Below are 20,462 nucleotides of genomic sequence, written 5' to 3'. Positions count from 1 at the left end.
TTTTCCAAGGATATACACAGGCTCCTGAAGAGAACCTTCTCCTCCCCACCAGTCTATGTTCATGGTCGCTATTGTGGGTAGAGTTGTGTCCCCCCAAAATACATGGTTGAGCCTTGAGCCTGAGTAAGTGTGCGTGTGACTTTATTTGGAGAGAGGGTCTTTGCAGATTAAGTAAGTTAACATGAGGTCCCGCTGGGTGTGGATGGGCCTTAATCCAATGACTGATGTCCTTATAAGAGAAGGAAAATTTGGACATGGACAAAGAGGGAAGAAGGGAAGGAGATGATGACAGAGGCAGAGGTTGAAGTCACACAGCTGTAGACCGAGGAGCACCATGAGAAGCCAGAAGAGGCAAGGATCCTTCCCCACAGCCTTCCGAGGGAGTACGGCCTTGCCAGCACCTTGATCTTGGGTTCCTGTTCTCCAGAACAGAGAGACATATATAAAATTCCAAATCTTCCAGTTCAAACAATTAACCTTGTTTTATTGTTATATTGGCTAAGAATCTCCCAGTTCAGATATACAGTGTTTTTTTTAAATTTATAGTTTATTGTCAAGTTTGTTTCCATATAACACCCAGTGCTCTTCCCCACAAGTACCCTCCTCCATGCCCATCACTTCCCTTTCCCTTTCCCCCTCCCCCTTCAGCCCTCAGTTTGTTTTCAGTATTCAAGAGTCTCTCATGATTTGCCTCCCTCCCTCTCCCTAACTCTTTTTCCCCCCTTCTCCTTCCCATTGTCCTCTGTTAAGTTTCTCCTGTTACACTTATGAGTAACTGTCCTTCTCTGCCTGACTTATTTCACTTAGCATGACACCTTCGAGGTCCATTCACTTTGTTACAAATGGCCAGATTTCATTCTTTCTCATGGCCATGTAGTATTCCATTGTATATATAAACCATATCTTCTTGATCCATTTGTCAGTTGATGGACATTTAGGCTCCTTCCATGATTTGGCTATTGTTGAAAGTGCTGCTATGAACATTGGGGTCCATGTTCCACTATGCATCAGCACTTCTGTATCCCTTGGGTAAATCCCTAGCAGTGTTATTGCTGGGTCATAGGGGAGTTCTATGGTTAATTTTTTGAGGATCCTCCACACTGTTTTCCAGAGTGGTTGCATCAGTTTACATTCCCACCAATAGTGTAGTACATTTCTGTTGTTAACGCCACCCAGTTTGTGATAACTTGCTAGAGCAGTCCTAGGAAACTAATCCCATAACATTTACATACAATAGCATCAAAACCCATTTCGTACAAAGATGGTTTACAATGATGTAAATCTCCAGTGAAGATTCACAACTAGCCATAAACACATTTCATGAAAAGCTTATTTATTAAGCACTTGCCATTTTCTTTTTCTTTTTAATTTTTTTAAATGTTTTATTTATTTTGAGACAGAGAGAGACAGAGCATGAGCAAGGGAGGGGCAGAGAGAGAGGAAGACATAGAATCGGAAGGAGGCTCCAGGTTCTGAGCTGTCGGCACAGAGCCCAATGCGGGGCTCAAACCCACAAACATGGGATCATGACCTGAGCCAAAGTCAGAGGCTTAACCGACTGAGCCACCAGGCGCCCCTTTCTTTTTCTTTAAAAAAAATTTTTTTTAGTTTTTATTTTTGAGAGAGAGAGAGAGAGCAGGGGAGGGGCAGAGAGGGGGAGACACAGAATCCAAAGCAGGCTCCAGGGCTCTGAGCTGCCAGCACAGAGCCTGACACAGAGCTCAAACCCACAGACCAAGAGATAATGACCTGAGCCGAAGTCAGACGCCCAACAGATGAAGCCACTCAGGTGCCCCTCTTTTTCTTTTTTAAAGTTTATTTATTTATTTATTGAGAGAGGGAGAGAGAGAGAGAGAGAAAGAGAGAATCCCAAGCAGGCTCTGTGCTGATGGCTCAAACTCACAGACCACAAGACCATGACCTGAGCTGAAATCGGGTGCTTAACCGACTGAGCACCCCCAGGCGCCCCAAGCAGTTACATTTTCTTAAGTGTTATATCTTACTTCACGTCATCCTTATAACACAATGATGTATGATTCACCCATTTTAAAGATGAACAAATAGAAGTCTGGAGAATTTTAAGGAACTTGCATAGGGTCAATATACCAGTAAATGCTGAAGCTGGAAATCAAACCTGAGAATGTGCACCTCGAACCCCATGCGCTTAGCACTACCCCAGTGCTGCAGATGGGGGGCTGGCCTGTAGGCTGAGCATGCCAGAGTTGTGCGACATGGCGGCCCTGCCCTGGGCCATGGGATTGCAACCACTGTAGACATGCCCGAACTGTTTAACAGAGCACTGAAATAGCAATCTGACTCTAATAGTTCACCTTCCTACCAAGAATTCCTCTAGGTCTATGCCACCGTGTTCTTTCACTCTTCCCCGCCGTAAACGTGGGCTACATCCCTTCACATGCCAGTCACTCCTCGAATGCATCAGTGCTGGGAGCCACTTCTGATGTCAGACGGGTTTGCAAGGCCTCCCACTGTCAGAAGGCGACCGGCATCTGCACCCACTCAACCCCCACTCAATTCCTGCTTGAGCACCAATTCCCTAGGCGCCTGCCTGACTGATATCAGGAGTGACTTGCCTTCTTATGCTAAAAATATGTGAATTGTACCTTATGAAAAACTTGTTATAGGATTTTCTTCCTTTGTGATTATGGGAGCAAATATTACATTTCCTGAGAAAACCTGTTTTTCTTCCCCTCAAAAAACAGGCTATTGACCCCTCTCACAAAGAACTAACTCTTCCCTTTGCTGTGCTAAAAACATTGCCTTGTATTTAAATGCTAAAGATCCCTTCCCTCCCCATGTGAGAAGCATTTAGTCACCTACTTCAATCACTATTGATAAAGATTATGCATGAGTCTTCTACCAATCTACGTCTGGGAAATTTTTACATGCCAAAGAATTTGTCATCAGAAATCATTGTCTAAGGCAATTTCCACTCCTGTTTTGTATCCCATATGCTTATTTAATAAAAATGGCTGACTCTGGGCAGGGAAGAGATGGCTGCCTGGTGAGCAGAAAGAAGCTGAGTCTCTCTCACTCCGTTTCGCCGACACCGTCCATCCTCCTGGGAGCCCTGGGCCTGCTGGGCTGGACTCCGGTGCATCAGGGACCACTCCAAGAACAAAACATTGGCTTTGCCCTGACTGAGCTCCCAGGGAACTTGTGGTTGAAGTTAAGAAGACTAGTTCTTGCCTAAAAGAGTGTCAGAAAACCTCCCTGTGTTTTGCAGATGCTAGTCCTTTAGTGAATTGAGGATTTTTCTCTAAGTATTAAAAATGTAGCTCAGAAGATTCCCAGCAGCAGAGGACTGATTGGACCCTTTGAATTTCTTCCCACTCACCCAAAGGCAGGGAAATGAAGCTCAGAAAGGGGAGACTGAAACACAGGAGCGCATTCCCTAAGCATGCTCCAAGGAAAAGAAAATGAATTTGGTTTCAGGTTTCTCACAGCTAGAGTTTGGGGGCAAATGAGTGGTTTTCAGCCACAGGAAAGGCATGAAAATAGCAAAGTCAAGGACATAGGAGGCATGAATGTTTAAAGAGTATAGAGAGCTGTGAGATTAATGCAGCCAAAGCACAGTGTGTGTGTGTGTGTGTGTGTGTGTGTGTGTGTGTGTGTACCTGCACCAAGGTACATAAACACAGACATATACACATGGTGGGTTGTAGGGACAGTGCTGGCTGGTGATGCGGGAAAGGTAGATGGGTGCAGCTGAGCTCAGGTGTTTACCAAAGGGGTCCCTGGGTGGCTCAGTGGGTTAAGCCTTTGACTTCAGCTCAGGTCATGATCTCACAGTTTGTGAGTTCAAACCCCGAATCAGGCTCTGTGCTGACAGCTCGGAGCTCAGATCTCGGAGCCTGGAGCCTGCTCGGATTCTGTGTCTCCCTCTCTCTCTGCCCCTCCCCTGCTCACACTATGTCTCTCTCTCTCAAAAATAAATAAACATTAAAAAATTAAGTCTTATTTTTAAACCTGATCTTTCTCCTCCTCTGCAGTAATGACTAAGAGCCTGACCTCAATAAAGAAGTTTTACAACTTTCAATGTCAAAGTTTTTTTTTTCAATTTTAGAATTCTATTACAAAATTAAGATCTCTCTCACTGTGAAATTTTTTATAGAATAAGGATTATTCTCCATACATGTCTGTGCTACAAACTGACACAGAAACTAACTTCGTCTAGCCCAAAGATTAGCTCTAGACAAGAGGCTGTTAGACATTTTCTATGAAAGGCCAATGAGCCAGTATTTTATGTTTTCCAGGCCATACGGTCTTGGTCATGCCGACTCCACAGTCACAGCGTGAAAACAGCCACTTGCTATATGTAAATAAGTGAATATGACTGTTTCAATAAAATTTCATTTACAAACGAGGCAGGAGTACATTTGGCCAATGCACAATAGTTTGCTAATTTCTGCTGTCACCACATAACCTTACCCCTGTCCAGTCAAGAAATATTTAACCCTCTTTTATCACTGGCCAGTTTTCATTGTCTTATTATTCCGTTTTCTCCTCATTTTGGTCTTTCAGATGAATATTTCATACATACTTATATAAGCACTGACTTTCTTCATCCCTGGGGCTGCATTATAGATTAGAAAGCATTCAAAAGAATAGTTTTACCATTTCACTGTCTTTGTTATCAGTAACTTTATTATAGAGTCCCTTTTGTTTACACAATTCTTTGTAGAAAGTGTCAATAGGCACCCAAAATGATGTCCCTCTAAGGGGACAATGTCATAGAGAGCTAGCAGAGGGTCATGCCAGCCTTGACTCTGTATTTTAAGATTTTATTAAAAGCATGCCTGGAGGGTCACCTGGCTGGCTCAGTCAGCAGAGCATGTGATTCTTGACCTCGGGGTTGTAAGTTCTAGGCTTACATTGGATGTAGATACTACTTAAAAATGAGAAAAATAAGGGGGGGTGCCTGGGTGGCTCAGTCGGTTAAGCATCCGACTTCGATTCAGGTCACGATCTCACAGCTCGTGAGTTCGAGCTCCATGTCGGACTCTGTGCTGATGGCTCAGAGCCTGGAGCCTATTTCAGATTCTGTGTCTCCCTCTGTCTCTGACCCTCCCCTGCTCATGCTTTCTCTCTCTCTCAACAATAAATCAACAATTAAAAAATCTTAAATTAAAGTTTTGGCTGGGTTTAAAGAGTGCACTTATCATGATGAGTGCCAAGTAATGTAGCGAAGTGAAGAATCACTATACGGTACACCTGAAACTAATGTAACACTAATGTTGACTACATGGGGATTAAAAAGCTTAATAAAAAATAAAATAATTAAAATAAAATTTTGACTGGTTAATAATTATGGAAAAATATTAAAATTATTCTAAAGTCAAAGAGCACACAAAGATAATTTGAAGACTTTTATAATTGCTGTTACACTGAAAGACCGACAGCATGTTATCAAATTACTCTTAGTGTAAGAGTTCTTAGCACAAGGAAAGAGGGCTTTCCTTTTTGCCATTGTCACTTGTTTTTTCAGGCTCTTCTGCTGGGCTGGTGGCAATTTTGCATGTATTCCACCTAGAATCACCACGCTTGTCAGGACAAGAGTATCAGACATTGTAAAATTCAATCCAATGTGTTGGAATACATCAACACATGCAATGTCACAGTGGGTTGGACCGGCTTCCAGCACTGCTACATGTGTTACCCCCAAACCCTGGAATTCTGAGAAATTCTGTTCCAAGAAATTCCTAGAAAACAAATATTAAGATGCAGTCAAAACAGCCAGTGGTCAGGGCACCTGGCTGGCTCAATCAATAGAGCAGGCGACTCTTGATCTTGAGGTTGTGAGTTTGAGCCCCACACTGGGTGTAGAGTAGAGATTACTTAAAAATAAAATCTTTAAAAAAACAAAAGTCAGGGGCGCCTTGGTGGCTGAGTCAGCTCAGGTCATGATCTTGAGGTCTGTTAGTTTGAGCCCCGCATCAGCTCTGTGCTGACAGCTCAGAGCCTGGAGCCTGCTTTGGGTTCTGTCTCCTCTCTCTGCTCTTCCCCCTGCTTCCCTCTGTCTCTCTTTTGGTCTAAAAAATAAATAAGCATTAAAAAATTTTTTTTAATTAAAAGAAAAACAAAAGTCAATGGCCTTTATCTGATACAAAGAGCTGCAGGTTTATGGAAATGTGTGGCCATGCATGCCCATTGCGAGGCCTTGAAAGGGTCTTCGAGGAGGAGAATCCACAAGTTTCGGCTTCATTATCATAATGGGAAGCCCACCTCTGACCTTCAAAAGCACTTAGTTTAGGTTTCAGATCAATTACGTATCCCTGGTGGTTAACCAGCCTCTGTAGAAACACCCCCTGTAATAATGACTTTATTACTTCCCAAAGCAGCCGCATCCGTTTTTAGTCACTGTATTAGTCAGGGAGCTCCAGAGAACCAAAACCAATAGAATAGACAATAACATACATAAGATGAAATGTATCAAAGGAATTGGCTCAGCAGTTATCAGGGCCGAGAAGTGGCATCATTTGCCGTCTGCTTGCTGAAGAGCCAGAAAGCTGGTGCCTTATTTCAGTCTGAGAATGAAGGCTTCAGACCTCCTACGTCTGAAGGTAGGAGAAGATGGCTGTCCCAGCCCAAGTAGAGACAGTGAATTCCCCTTTCTTCAGCCTTTGGTTCTATTTGGGCTTTCAACAGACTTGACAGTGCCTCACGCACATTGGTGAAGGTGATCTTTACTCAGTCGACTGATTCAAATGCGAATCCTTTCTGGAAACACCGTTGGAGACACACCCAGAAATAATGTTCTAGCTGTTATCTGGCATCCCTTACTCAGTCAAGTTGATGCATAAAATTAAACATCATGGGCATCTTATTATTTTGGAATTATGCTAAACCAAATCCCATCTCCTGATAACTACTATCTAGTGGTCCTAGGTCTCCCCCTTTGTTTTTTAAAGTTTATTTATTTAAAAATAACCTGTATGCCCAATGTGGAGCTCAAACTCACAACTCCAAGATCAAGAGTCACATGCTCTTCTGACTAAGCCAACCAGGCACCTCCTAATCCTCCCTTTTGAATAGGAAATCTAATCACTCTTTTACATGACAGTCACCTATACATTTGAAGACTGTGGTCACATCATTCACTGTCTTAATTTGGGTTCTTTAGGAGGCAGACTCTGTCGTAAGGATTTATTCAAATGTGAGTAGTTTACCTGGGAGGTGGTTCTAGGAAGCAGCGGTAGAGGAGAGGGGAATTGAGAGGGAAAAGAAAGCAGTCAATCGGGTGTTATCAAGCCAATGACCACTGTGGACAACCTGAGCTCAGCCCTTGGGTAACCTGGGAAGCCAGCATAGAACCCTGGCCTCAGGGTTATCCAACCCAAAGGCTGAAGAAGCTGGAGGGTTATACACCAACGCCCATCAGTTATCAGTTGAGCACTGCTCTTGAAAGAGATTGGGCTCCAACTTTGAGAGGAAGCCCTCAGACAAAGAGATGGATAGGCTGGAACTCAGCCAGCAGGTACTTCTAAGGGAAGATCCAAGGGAATATGGGCAGGACATTCTCCAGGTCAAAATGCCCAGAGGTCCTCAAGGGTTCTGCACACAGAACAGCTAGGGGTCTTCTCCATCCTGTTCTATCATATGGCCTTGGCTTTGGTTTTCTTTTTGTTTGTTTGTTTGTTTTTTGGGGTTTTTGTTGTTGTTGTTGTTGTTGTTTTAGCTTAGAACTGAACATTATACTCTACGTGTGGTCCAGACTTCTCATTCCCCAAATTTCTGGTACCATGAAGAACATGCAAAAGATAGAATAGGCACCATCATTGATGATGAAGGTAGAAGGTAGAAGTTAGAAGAGAACATAATAAGGTTAAGCCACAAAAACAGCTAAGAATATTTCGGCAAATCTGACACCAGTGGACTTGGGGTGGTGCTAGAGCAGCATGTCTACTGAGGCTCCTGAATGGCTTTTACTGACCCATCCCCAGGTCAGTCAACTGGGAAAGTCTACTTTCTTAAAAATTACAGGCAAATTCACTTTTTCCTTGTTACCTGTCACCTAAAAGGATACTCTTCTTTAGTACTGTCATGTAAGAAAGGTCTAAGTTTGAACTATGAAGAACGCATGAACAATTGTTTATATTAGATAATCAAAAATAGTAAACTCAAAATTAAAGGGACAGAAATTCTTCCAGTGATTCATTACTGTGGCAGTATTTTTTTTTTTTTTTAGATTTTCGTTTTAAGAAATCGCCACATCCAATGTGGAGTTCTGACTTACAACCTCAAGATCAAGAGTCACATGCCCTACTGACTGAACCAGCCAGGTTCAGCTGATTACAGCTAATTTTTTATAAGTTTATTTACGTTTGAGAGAGAGTGAGCGAGTGAGCGAACAAGAGAGAGAGAGAACAAGTGGGGGAGGGGAAGAGACAGAAGGAGAGAAAGAATCCCAAGCAGTTTCTGTGCTGTCAGCACAGAGCCTGATGCAGGGCTCAAACTCATGTACAATGAGATCATGACCTGAGCTGAAATCAAGCCTAAGCCCAATGTTTAACCGACTGAGTCACCCAGGTGCCCCATTTTTTTAAACTTGATTTTAAAATATATTTTAAAATTTATTTTTGAGAGAAAGAGAAAAAAAGAGAGAGAGAGAGAGAGACAGAGAGAGAGAGAGAGTCATGAACAGGCAATGAGCAATGAAAGAAAAAGGACAGAGAATCTGAAGTAGGCTCTGTGCTGACAGCAGACATCCCAAGGTAGGTCTCGAACTCACAAACCATGAGATCATGACCTGAGCTGAAGCTGGACACTTAACCAACTGCACCACCCAGACACCCCTCTGCAGCAGTTTTAAAATATATTGATAATTCTCTGTTACTCTTACGTTCATAAACCGGACCTGAATCACCCTCTCTTTGAGTGTGGGCTGCACTTTGGTTCTAACAAAGAGAACATGACAGAAGCAACCACATAGGAATTCTGAGAAAGGTCATAACAGGTGTTGTGGCTTCCTCCTTACTCTCAGGTAACTCTCTCTGGGAAGCTAGCTGCCATGTTGCGAAAACACTTGAGCAGCCTGATGGAGAAGTCCACATGGCAAGAAGGCCTTCCAGCCAAGAAGAGCAATAAGAACAAATCATCTTGGAAGCAGATCCATCGGCCCCAGTTGAGCCTTCAGATAAACACAACTCTGGCTGACTTCTTGACGGCAGCCTCATGAGAAATCCTGAGCCAGAACCACCAGCCGAGTCACTCCTGGGTTCCTGACCCTCAGAATTGTGAGAGAAAATACATGATTGGGTTTTCTTTTTTAAGTGAGTATGTTTTAGGGTCATTTGTCTCACAGTAGTAAATAACTATGATGTGGAGAATGCATGCACAGCTGATTGGTCTTGTTAGATAATCAAACCTTGCCGGCTCTTTACCTGAAAGTGGCAGCATTCCTTCTTGTAATCCATTGCCAGGAGACCTCCATTTTCCTCTAGTTCTTAATAAAATATTAATTCATTTATCAATAAGTTCACATTACCATTCCCTGAACAGCACGTTTTTAACTTATTTTACCCCACCCCAAACTCCAGCAAGGTAAACGTTATCAAAGACTGCACTACCAGGACTTAACTCCCATCAATGGATGACCCTGCCACCTCCCCCTAAGAGCTAGAGAATAAGTTTCTTACTTAGAATGGGGCAGAGGTAGTGGGCATTAGGGCAAGGCCTTATTTTGGTATGTTTCAATAATTATCTCTTTAACCTTTCTTTTCTTAGCATCTTTCACAAATGATATTTATTTATTTACTTACTTATTTACTTACTATTTTAGAGAGAGATATCACATGAGTGGGGGGAGATAAGCTGAGCAAAAGAGAGACAATCCCAGGCAGGCTCTAGCGAGCCTGATGCAGTGCTCGATCTCATGACCCTGGGATCAGGACATGAGCCAAAATCAAGAGTTGGTCACTCAATTGACTGAGCCACCCAGAGCCCTACAAATGGTCTTTTAATATCAATATGTGAAATCCAATTGAGTTGGGCTCTAGCCTATAAAAATGCCCTCTTGTCTTTGGTGCCTTGTGAGTGAAACAGCCGATCCCCCTGACTATGGCCAATTAGTGTTTCAAGTGTTTCTACATAAGGCAAGGGTTCCCTGTGCCTTCCAGGCTGCTATGGGGAAGTAATAAAACAGTGAATTGTGGCTGGGTGGAGGGCTAGCCTTTGGTCCTTGATCCTGTTTCTCTGACAATAGCCAATAGGCTTCTACTTGCGTGGATTGAACTTCCCTTGATTCCTTTTCCCCCAAACAGCTGCAGTTGCAAGTTATTGCTTGCCAACACTTATTTCTCTCATACCTGTTCAAACATCTATCTATGAGCAAGAAAAAGCTGATGGAATAAAAAGGATTTTTTTGCTGTCCTTAGATTATAGGTGATTTAAAAAACTGAATTCATACTGACAGCAGGATGGAATGAAGGATATTTTCCCCAGCAATTATGTCAGAACTATAGGGTAAAATAGAATGCTGGCTGTGGATGTAAATATATATGCTCCATGCTCTTCAAAAAATTATTTGCATTATTTGGAACATCCAAGTCCATTAACGTGTGACTCCTTGTGGTTACTGGATTGTAATTATCCTTCAAAAGACATGCATGTTTTACCTGGCAATAAAAATTCTCAGAGAGAGTCAGTGAGTTCCTGAGTGTCTCAGCTAGTAGATTTGCACCTCTGACCCTGGAGACTTGGCTGCCCAAAGGTCCAGATATCACCATACCAGTGCCCATCTTCCATCTGGATGCTTACCTGTGGGTCTTTCTTGACTTTCTAACTCACATTTTAAATGGAAATGTTATAGACCAAGCCAAATTAGTGCTTTTCAAGGGTTTATTCCCATCTCTTTTATTGTTCTACAATTATGAGTTGGGTCCAAGATGACTTGGAATCTTGTGCCAATCCTGAAGTTATTCCAAATTGCTTATTTTGCAGATGAGTCTTAGAAATTATGGCACACAGTAGGGACTCAGTAAATGTTTATGGGGGTACCTGGGTGGTTCAGTAGGTCAAGTGTTTGATTCTTGATTTCAGCTCAGGTCACAATCCCAGGGTTGTGGGATTGAGTCCCATGTCAGGCTCTGCGCTGAACACAGAGCCTGCTTAAGATTCTCTCTCTCTCTCTCTCTGCCCTTCTCCCTTGCTCATGCTCTCTCTCAAAAAACTTTAAATGAATAAATAAAGATACAAATAAATAAACAAACGTTTATGGACTCCTTGGATATACACACATTTTGCCAAGAAAATTTCTATTTTCAATAGACAGTAGAGGCAAGATGATCCTGGTACATTACACACAGACTCATGTGTCTTTGAGAACAAGGAGCACTAAACAAATTCCTGGAAAGGGTAAGTTCTTCAAGCTGCTTTATTATCACATCATCTCCCACTCCTTCTTAATTTCCTCAAAGATCCACAGATATCAGAATAAATATGCTGGAGCCTGATAGTTACCTACTCCATGAGGACAGAATGCAGTAGGCAATCTAAAACTTCTATCTGAGCTCCCAGAGCCTTTATAACACCCCCTCTTATATAGACTTGGGTACTAATATGATAGCTTGGCCCTAAGAGTTTTTTTTTTAATAAAATGAAAGAGAAAAGGAAAGGGAGATAAAAAAGAGAGAAGGCCCTTTAATCCCCAAACTCACTAGTTTCATATATGCATATAAGAACAAAAAGATACAATGCTAAAATTGAACTTTAAAAATTGCAAGCCTCTCTCTGGAACTCACAACTTATTCAACATCAGCTATCATGCAGGAGCAAAACTGTAAAATGTAAAGTGGCCAAGCCTTTGACTGAAATTTAATCCTTACTCAATATTCCAAAATGCAAACTAGAGTCAAACCCTATAAACGTAATGAATGAGGAAAGACCTTCATTTTAAATATATACTCTAGCAAACACCAGAGTGTGCCTAAAATAACTTGAAAGGTATACATATTCATAAAAGTATTTACTTGCACATCAAATGTCAATAAATGTCACAGAAACTGGGTAGAAAGCAGGATATCAGTCACTCTATTTGGACATTACATCAAAATATATTTATTATAAGGAATAATACAATGTTAAACACTTAGAAAATGCTGGTATGCTTCAAAAGATTAAGTGGATGGATTTTTGCATGGGCATAATTAATTTCAATATGTGCTCTTCTATTTTTTTTTTTACATTGACTCTGTCTGAGGTTTGTGACTAGCAAATGTTAATGTATCTCTACTCTCAAATCACTCGAGAAAATTCATTGATTGTCAGTGGGTGTGGGAAGCCACGTGGCTAATTGTTGCTGCATCAAAGATATGAGATGCCTGTCTTCATTATGTGGGATTCATGTGCATCTAGTTTTTCAGGGAAGATGATGGACAACAGAATATACCTAAATGGAAAAAACCTAGATGGAGAAGCCGTTTGTGATTATAACACTGATGTGAGTTACTGTGAAACAGGAGTTCAGAACATCATTCTCCTCCATTTATTAAAACTGAGAAGCTTCCTGAATATTTCAAGTGAAATGTTTTACCGGGTGGTAAGGAAACAGAGGTGGCTGTCCATTAAAATACTGATATAGCTTCATAACTAATAGCAATAGTTAGAGAAATGAGTTGATGTGGTTGGATGAAGAAATCTCCACAGATAACACCGAGAGAAGAGCTAGCCCTTCTCTAAGATGACATACAAATGTACATCCGCATCTCTTTACAATTACCTGGGGCCCGAAATTCATGAAAATCACTATGCCCACACCACGGTATCGGCACACGGATACTGTTTTAATGCTTGTGTTCTGGATTTTGAAGAAGGATTATGGGATGGATTTGAAAGGCATTGCTTAGTCTATGTGTGAACTTAACATATTTTACTTAATACAGCATAATGGTTTTTACAAATATAATAATAAGTAAATAATAAGTAAATAAAAATTCCATTCTGGGAGTGGTCTTTTTTCAATTGTTTCATTTTTTTCATGAGCTGAACTGAAATCTTCCTACCTCATTTTGGTGAAAGAGATGAGAAAGATTGATGAAAGCACCCTTCTTGCCAAAGTCCTGTCAGTTCAGAGCAAAGAAAATTAAAATACCAAACAAATTCATCCATCATGACATACTTCTTGTCTCCTTTTCATCTTTCTTCTACTTCCTAGATTACTAATTTCTCAGTCACCTTGTTTTCACGCCCAGTCTGATGGGGAGCATATTCGTAACACTTAATACTTGCAATATCTACAGATACTGGTGCTATGCTGGATCTCAAAAACTTTCAAGATATTAATTAGGTGTCTCAAGCGGTTTCGGAAATTAGAATAGGAAAGGAAAGCGAGTTTTAGCAAATCAAAGGATGACAGTTGTCTCTAGAAAAACTGGAGGGCTCCGTCAGGACATTGGGGCTGCCTAGCACATTTAACCATTGGCTGCGTGACCCGCGGCAAGGGGTCCAGTCAGTGTAAGTTGGGCTATACTGTGGGAACAAGCAGCCCCGAAATCTCAGTGGTTTGTAACGAAGATTCCTCCCCACTTACACCACATGCCCATCACAGAGCGGTTGTGGCTCTGTGCTGCGCCACAGTTACTCTTAGCTGGAGGCTGATGGGGCAGTTTCTGTCTTGGATCCGGCCGTTTTTATGAGGCGGGAAAAGGGCACACGGAAAATAACATGCTGGCTCTCAAAGCTACTCTCCAGAAGCGGCCCACATCATTTCCCCCCCACAGACTGTTGGCCAGAGCAAGTTCAGTGGCTCTGTCAATGGGCAGGGACAAATAACCCTTTCCCGAGGAGGGGCGGCAAGGATTCTGCAGCTTCTACGATCTGTCCCAGGGAGGGAGGCCTGTTTATTCACTTGTGACTAAGTTACCTCCCAGATAAAGCTCATAATGTAATACTGCTGAAAGCACTTGGCAATAAAGGAGGGTAGTACTGTAGTGATTGTTCAAACCCGCCCTCTATCAGTACCATAAATGCAATGGTTCCTCATAAGAGCAACAGGCAAAGTTAGGAACGGCTTCTTGTTCAAGTGACAGTTGGTCCAGTGCTTCTAGAAGATGCTCACCAGCAACCACCGGTGTTCTTTCCATCTCAAAATCCTATGATATCTAACACAGAGGAGGTCCACAAAGGCTGAGAATTAACCAGGGTTTTCTTTGAAATTATCTGCTTCATCGTTATACTTAAAATACTTAAAAGCTGAGTCTTCAAGCCTGTCACCAGAAATCTTTGCCCTTGGGGTCACTTCACCAAGGAGGAAATCTTGCAACCTTACTCGGTCTTGGCTTGTGCAGGGAAAACCCATGGGTTTCTGCTTTCCATTCCGTTTGTGCTGAGAGATTCACATTATATACTTGGTTATATTAAAATGAGAGGCTGTTTTTTTTTTAATTTTTTAATGTTTTTAAATTTTTATTTTTGAGAGACAGAGACAGTGCGAGCAAGGGAGGGTCAGAGAGATAGAGAGACACAGAGTCTAAAGCAGGCTCCAGGCTCTGGGTTAGCTGTTAGCACAGAGCTCGACACAGGGCTTGAACCCACAGACCAGGAGATCATGACCTGAGCTGAAGTCAGACGCTTAACCAACTGAGCCACCCAGGCACCCCGAGAGGCTAAGTTTTATAGACATGATTCTTTAAAAAAAAATCTGTGGCACCTGGGTGGCTCAGTGGGGAGAGCATGTTAACTCTTGATCTCAGGGTTGTGAGTTCTAGCCCCACATTTGGGCATACAGATTACTTAAAAAACAAAACAAAAAAATAAAACAAAACAAAAAACGAAACTGAAAAAAGAAATCCAAAACCAGATGTTGGGAGAAAGAAAGTCCCTCAAAGTTACTATTAAGTGATTTAGATTTTACAGGTGCAGGATGCCTTTTCTGAAATCCTTAGAACCAGATATATTTCAGAATTCATGATTTTCAGCTTTCAGAAAAGTAATACAGTACATGTACCATATATTATTTAACAACTCATATATTAAATATTCTAACATCAAAAATGTATTAAGCATAAATGCACACAACTATAAAAAATAAAGATAATAAATAACTTTATGTGTTTGGGTCTGATTTTTTTTCCCCAAACGAGTTTTCTGCAAGCTTATAATAAATTTCTGGATTCTCAGAACTTTGAGAATTTGGGAATTGTGGATAAGAGTCTGTGAACTTGTATTTTGTTTAGTATTGAAAATCATCGTATTTAGTGATCTGTAGCATGTAGTAAGTGATGAAAAGCAAGCTGGAGAAAAGCATGTACAGCATGCTCTCTTTATCTTATGGGGGAGGGAATAAATATTTGCTTGTATTTTTAAAATTTGCTTATACTGAAAAAAAAGAAAGAAAGAAAAAGAGGAGAAGAAGCAAAATAAACCAAAAAGCCAAAACAGTGGAAGTGACATGGAGAACAAAGGCAAAGAAATGAAGGGAAAAAATTAAATTTCCTTGTAACCTGCAGCCCATTGACAAGTCCTTGAAACAGGCAGAGTGACCTTCCTTCTGGAACTCAGCTGCCTCCACGAATACTGTGCTAGAGGCAAAAGTCAACCTTGAAGTTGACATTGGCCTGGCCTCCAGGGTTCTGTAAGTCTTCTTTAACATACAAAAAAATCCCTTTGGACACTTTATCTCTATCCCCCAGGGTATATGTTACCAACTATCCTCCAAACTTATGGCCCACTGACACACATCTGAAGGGTCTCATGACTAATTTTTTTTTTTACTAGACAGTAGTAAATGGCCTTATCTTAACAGCAGCGAGCCCCTCAAGGTCCTGGAAGCCTTGCTTCCAAATTTCATAGAGATTTACGGCTATCCCTAAGCCCATCCCAACTTAAAATGATATAATCAATTGCTGTCACAATCCCAATGCAGCAACTTCTGCCCAAGGGTCCTGTCCCCATGCTTTAATAGAAACATCTTTTTGTACCAAAAATATCTCAAGAATTCTTTCTTGACCATTCGCTCCTGGCCAACATCACATCACACCTAAGAAGAAAAAATGATAGGGAAAAACAATACTTAAAAGAGACTTAATAAACATACCAACTGATTATTTATACATGTATTTCCTTATTCTATCCACTGATAAAACCTAAAAGCAATGACCAACTCAGAAGTGATGAGCCCCGGAAAACAGTAAGATTATGGTTTCTAAATATAGCCTCCCATTGAAAGGAACAGGGCTTCTTGGGATACGGTTGATTCCAGGTGTGAGGGAAGAAATGGGTAGCAGAAGCCTGGAACTCTTCTCATTCCTGAAGACAGGAAGCCTGGTGTTTGTCAAAATGAGTTAGCAGCAAACTTGAAGAATTTTCCAGTGGCCCAACCTGGGACAATGTCAGCATCAGTAAGAATAACTACAGTGCACTGAAACTGATCAGATATGTTTAAATGTATGAAGCAAACTCACTGGTCACTTTCAGAGGATGCTAACTGTAAGAGTCACCTTGGCATGGTGACTAGCGGCCATTTTGCTGTGGGTTGGAGAAAAACACCGTGCACCGACGACCCCCACCTCTCACCTGCAGACCTGGAATGTTCCGCGCCAGTTTGAAAACAGCCAATCATGAAGCCCCAGCTTCCCATCACCCTGACAGAGGAGGCAACCTATCCCATCCTGCCACTTCCCTAAAGTGCCCTTATTTGGTGGTCTGCCCTTCCAGGACCAGACCGGAAGTCTTTCACCCATAAAATACTTCGCCCCTCCTGTGCTAGACGCGACTTCCCTGACTCCCCACTCCCGGAGTCACGGAACCTCGCCCGGGAATCTAAGATCCCAATAAAGGCTTTCTTGGCTCCATAACTTGGTCTCTTTCTTTCCTCTCATCTCTGCTTCCATCTATTATATCTTACACTAACGACACATCATTTAAAAATTTTTTAAATTTACATTTATTGATAATTGAGAGAAGGAGAGACACAGAGCACGAACAGGGTAGGGACAGAGAGAGGAGACATAGACTCAAAAGCAGACTGCAGGCTCTGAGCTGTAAGCAAAAAGCCTGACGCGGGGCCCAAACCCATGAACCGCGAGATCATGACCTGAGCTGAAGTTGGACGTTCAATCGACTGAGCCACACAGGCACCCCAACACATGATTTTTGAAAACAGGTAAACAAAGGGAAAGAACTAACCATTTTATCTACTTTTCCTATGCAGTCCATCTCTGGGTTACCAAATAGTTGATGAAGAGACATACCTCTTTACAGAAAAAAATTATCATACTGGTAAATAAAGAAGGAATGGTAAGATTAAGATACCCCTCTTTTGCAATTTGTAATTAAATAATTAATCTAGACATTGCTCATCAATGGCTGCTAGCATAACAACAGATAATTGGATACTATGTTCTTTGTAATGGAAATCACAAAAAATAGAATTTGAATCTGATTAAGGCTTCAGATTTTATTACCAATTCCTAGCAAATACAGGGAATAAAGAGAGATATAAAACGACAACATGGGGGTGTAATAGCAAAATTTTGTGTATTAAGAACGACTTCTTGGGGCGGTTAAGCATCCGACTTCAGCTCAGGTCATGATCCCACAGTTTGTGGGTTCGAGCCCTGCATCAGGCTCTGTGCAGACAGCCAGCTCAAAGCCTGGAGCCTGTCTTTGGATTCTGTGTCCCCCTCTCTCTCTGACCCTCCCCTGCTCATGCTGTCTCTCTCAAAAATAAATTTAAAAACATTAAAAAAACAAAAAAAGGAATGTCCTCTGATTTTAATATTTTGACATCTGTTATCTTGCTGACCCTGGAAACCTGTCCTAGAGCTAACCAATTCCTAGAAATAGTAAACAACTCACCTCCAAGCACACATTTCATATGCAAACTAACCAACAGAGAGCCACTCCACCCCCACCTTCACTGGGCTTTCACACTTCAGGCAAATATTCCCCTGTCCCTCACACCAGACCACACTCTAGACAGACAGCGCACAACAAAGGCCCTGGCCCGCACTTCCCTCCTTGCTCCTCCCAGCTGACACCAATGTGCTGCTCCCTCGGCTGAGTCTCTTGGTCTGTTGGCCTCGCCAAACCTGAACAATAATAAAATCTACATGTTATTTTATTTATTTTTTTAATATAATGTATTGTCAAGTTGGCTAATGTACAGTGTGTACAGTGTGCTCTTGGTTTTGGGGTAGATTCCCGTGATTCATCACTTACATACAACACCCGGTGCTCATCCCAACAAGTGCCCTCCTCAATGCCCATCACCCATTTTCCCCTCTCCCAAAACACCTTGACTGTGGGAAACTTCACAGGACCAATGACAAATTACAAGGAAGGGAGGGAGGGAGGGAGGGAAGGAAAAGAAGGGAAAAAAAGAAATGAAAAAAAAAAAAAGAATAGTAAGGAAGTAAACTAAGAGGAAGAGAAAACCTTTAGTTAAATAAGCCCCAAGAAAATACATCAACCAATTGCAAAGTATGGACCATGTTTTTACTCCAAATTTGAACCAACTCTTAAAAAACATTATGAGACTAAAAAGAGAGGGGGAAACAAACCATAAGAAACTCTCCCTCTGGGGAAGGAACTGAAGGTCACTGGGGGGGCACGGGGTGGGGCATGGCTAGATGGGCGATGGGTATGCAGGAGGGCACTTGTGGTGAGCGCTGGGTGCTCACTGGGTGATGAATCACTGAATTCCACTCCTGAAACCAGTACTGCACTTGTAAGGACACAGGTCTGAGCTTCAAGTTTCCCTCTGACCTTGGAGGCCTAGGTGTTAGTTTCTCAGAATCATTAGACAATAGAAGGGCACACATTGCCCAAGGCAGGAGGGACCACCCTTGTAACACCCAATCAGGAAAGGCCAGCTAACACCCTTGACATTTCTAAGGGCAGGCCTAGAAGGCTAGTCACGCCCTATGTGAGGGACCTGGGCCCACTCTGTAATTGGTCAATACTCTAAATGTTGTGATTGGCTCCCTCCAAAAGTAACAATGTCTGATTAAAGTTACTGCTAATATTAATAGCCAATAGTGATTGGGTCACTGTACCTGTGTCACAATTTCCTGTAACTCCCCCTTCCCAAACCCATAAAGGCCCTGCCCCGCCTTTGTTTGAGGCTCTCAGCATGGATCCACTGCGCTGGTGAAGTCTGTGAGTCTGAGCTTAGGTCCAGCGAGACTAAACCTGTAATAAAGCCCTTTGCTTTTGCATGCGTGACTTGGTCTCCTTGGCGGTCTCTGGTTTTTGGGGATGATAAAGAAATCTTGGGCATAACACACTGTATGTTAACAAACTAGAATTTTAAATAAAAATTAAAAAAACATTATAAGACTATGGAGAAACGTGAACACTGATTGAGTAGCTGACATTTGATACTATGAAATTACTGATGACATTATTAGGTGTGGATTATAGAATTGTTACAGTTTTTAAACATCTTATTTATTTTTTTAAGCGAACACTTTGCCCAACATGGGGCTCAAATTTACGACTCTGATATCAAAAATCATATGCTCTACCGACTGAGCCAGACAGGTGCCCCTGTTGTTAGAGTTTTAAAAAGAGACTCTATCTTTTAGAAGTTCATACTAAAACATTTATGGATTAAGTGACAAAATACCTGTGATTTACTTTACAGCAATCTGGAGGGGGAGGTGTTGGGTAAAAGTTGAACAAAGAAAGATTGGCTTAAAGTAATAGGTGTTGAAAGCAGGGTTATGAACACATGACGGGTTATTTTGTACACTATTCTGTTTATGGAATCTTCAAGTTGTTTCATCATAAAAAGTAAAAATCCTTTGAAGAGACTTCAGTGGCCCAAAGTTTTAGAAAACAAAATTGGATTCAGAATGACTGACTATCTTGCCCAAGTGCTATTACGTAGCGGAGCCAGAATCCAAATCCAAGTATGTCCCATGACCCACAGTCTTTGCCCTCCCAAGTCAGAGGAGAGGCTATCCCTGAAAGCTATTCTCCCAGCTCATCTGTAAAGGAGAGGATGGGGTTCATTTTCATCCCTAAGTCACCAGCCAGGAGCGAGAGGGACTACGGTGCTGGTGGTAATAACAGTCTTAGCACTGCGGCCACCTGCTGGGATCCTATTACTTGGATTCTCTGGGTCGTAGTCCAACCTTCATCCCCACAACAGACCTCCTTGATTGTTTTTTTCGATTCCCCTTTCAACAGCCCATAGAGCGCTGCAGAGAGTTTACCAGAATGGACACATACAAGTGAAGTTTTAAGCATGCAGAAACTTATTCTCAAGGTATTTTCAAAGCTTTCTCTCTTCCAGTAATTTTTAGTGAAATATAATCTTTCCCTTCCAGCTTATGAACCACATGAAACAGCCTCACCATTTCTGAAGCCTGCATTTTGGGCTCCCAATGCCAAGTCTTGACTTGACCCCTTTCCTTATACATCAGACTTCACTCTAAATTACTTTTGATTGCTTGCAAAAATCAAACCTAATACTATTAATTGTCAAAACAAAACAAAAA

At 41.8% G+C, this 20,462-nt stretch overlaps 1 long non-coding RNA gene across 1 annotated transcript; it reads right to left on the bottom strand.

Moving 5' to 3' along the window:
- Positions 1 to 124: 124 nt before the first annotated feature.
- On the bottom strand, positions 125 to 14,052 carry LOC115277332. The gene is made up of 4 exons (XR_003902378.1): positions 13,978 to 14,052; positions 13,020 to 13,076; positions 9,402 to 9,463; positions 125 to 416 (listed from the first exon to the last, which is right to left on the bottom strand). It is a non-coding gene; the product is annotated as an uncharacterized LOC115277332 (long non-coding RNA).
- Positions 14,053 to 20,462: the final 6,410 nt, after the last annotated feature.

This window comes from Suricata suricatta, chromosome 14 (assembly GCF_006229205.1).
Source record: "Suricata suricatta isolate VVHF042 chromosome 14, meerkat_22Aug2017_6uvM2_HiC, whole genome shotgun sequence".
NCBI lineage: Eukaryota > Metazoa > Chordata > Mammalia > Carnivora > Herpestidae > Suricata > Suricata suricatta.
The sequence above is the reverse complement of the archived record's forward strand: the minus strand, read 5'-3'. Positions and strand labels throughout refer to the sequence as shown.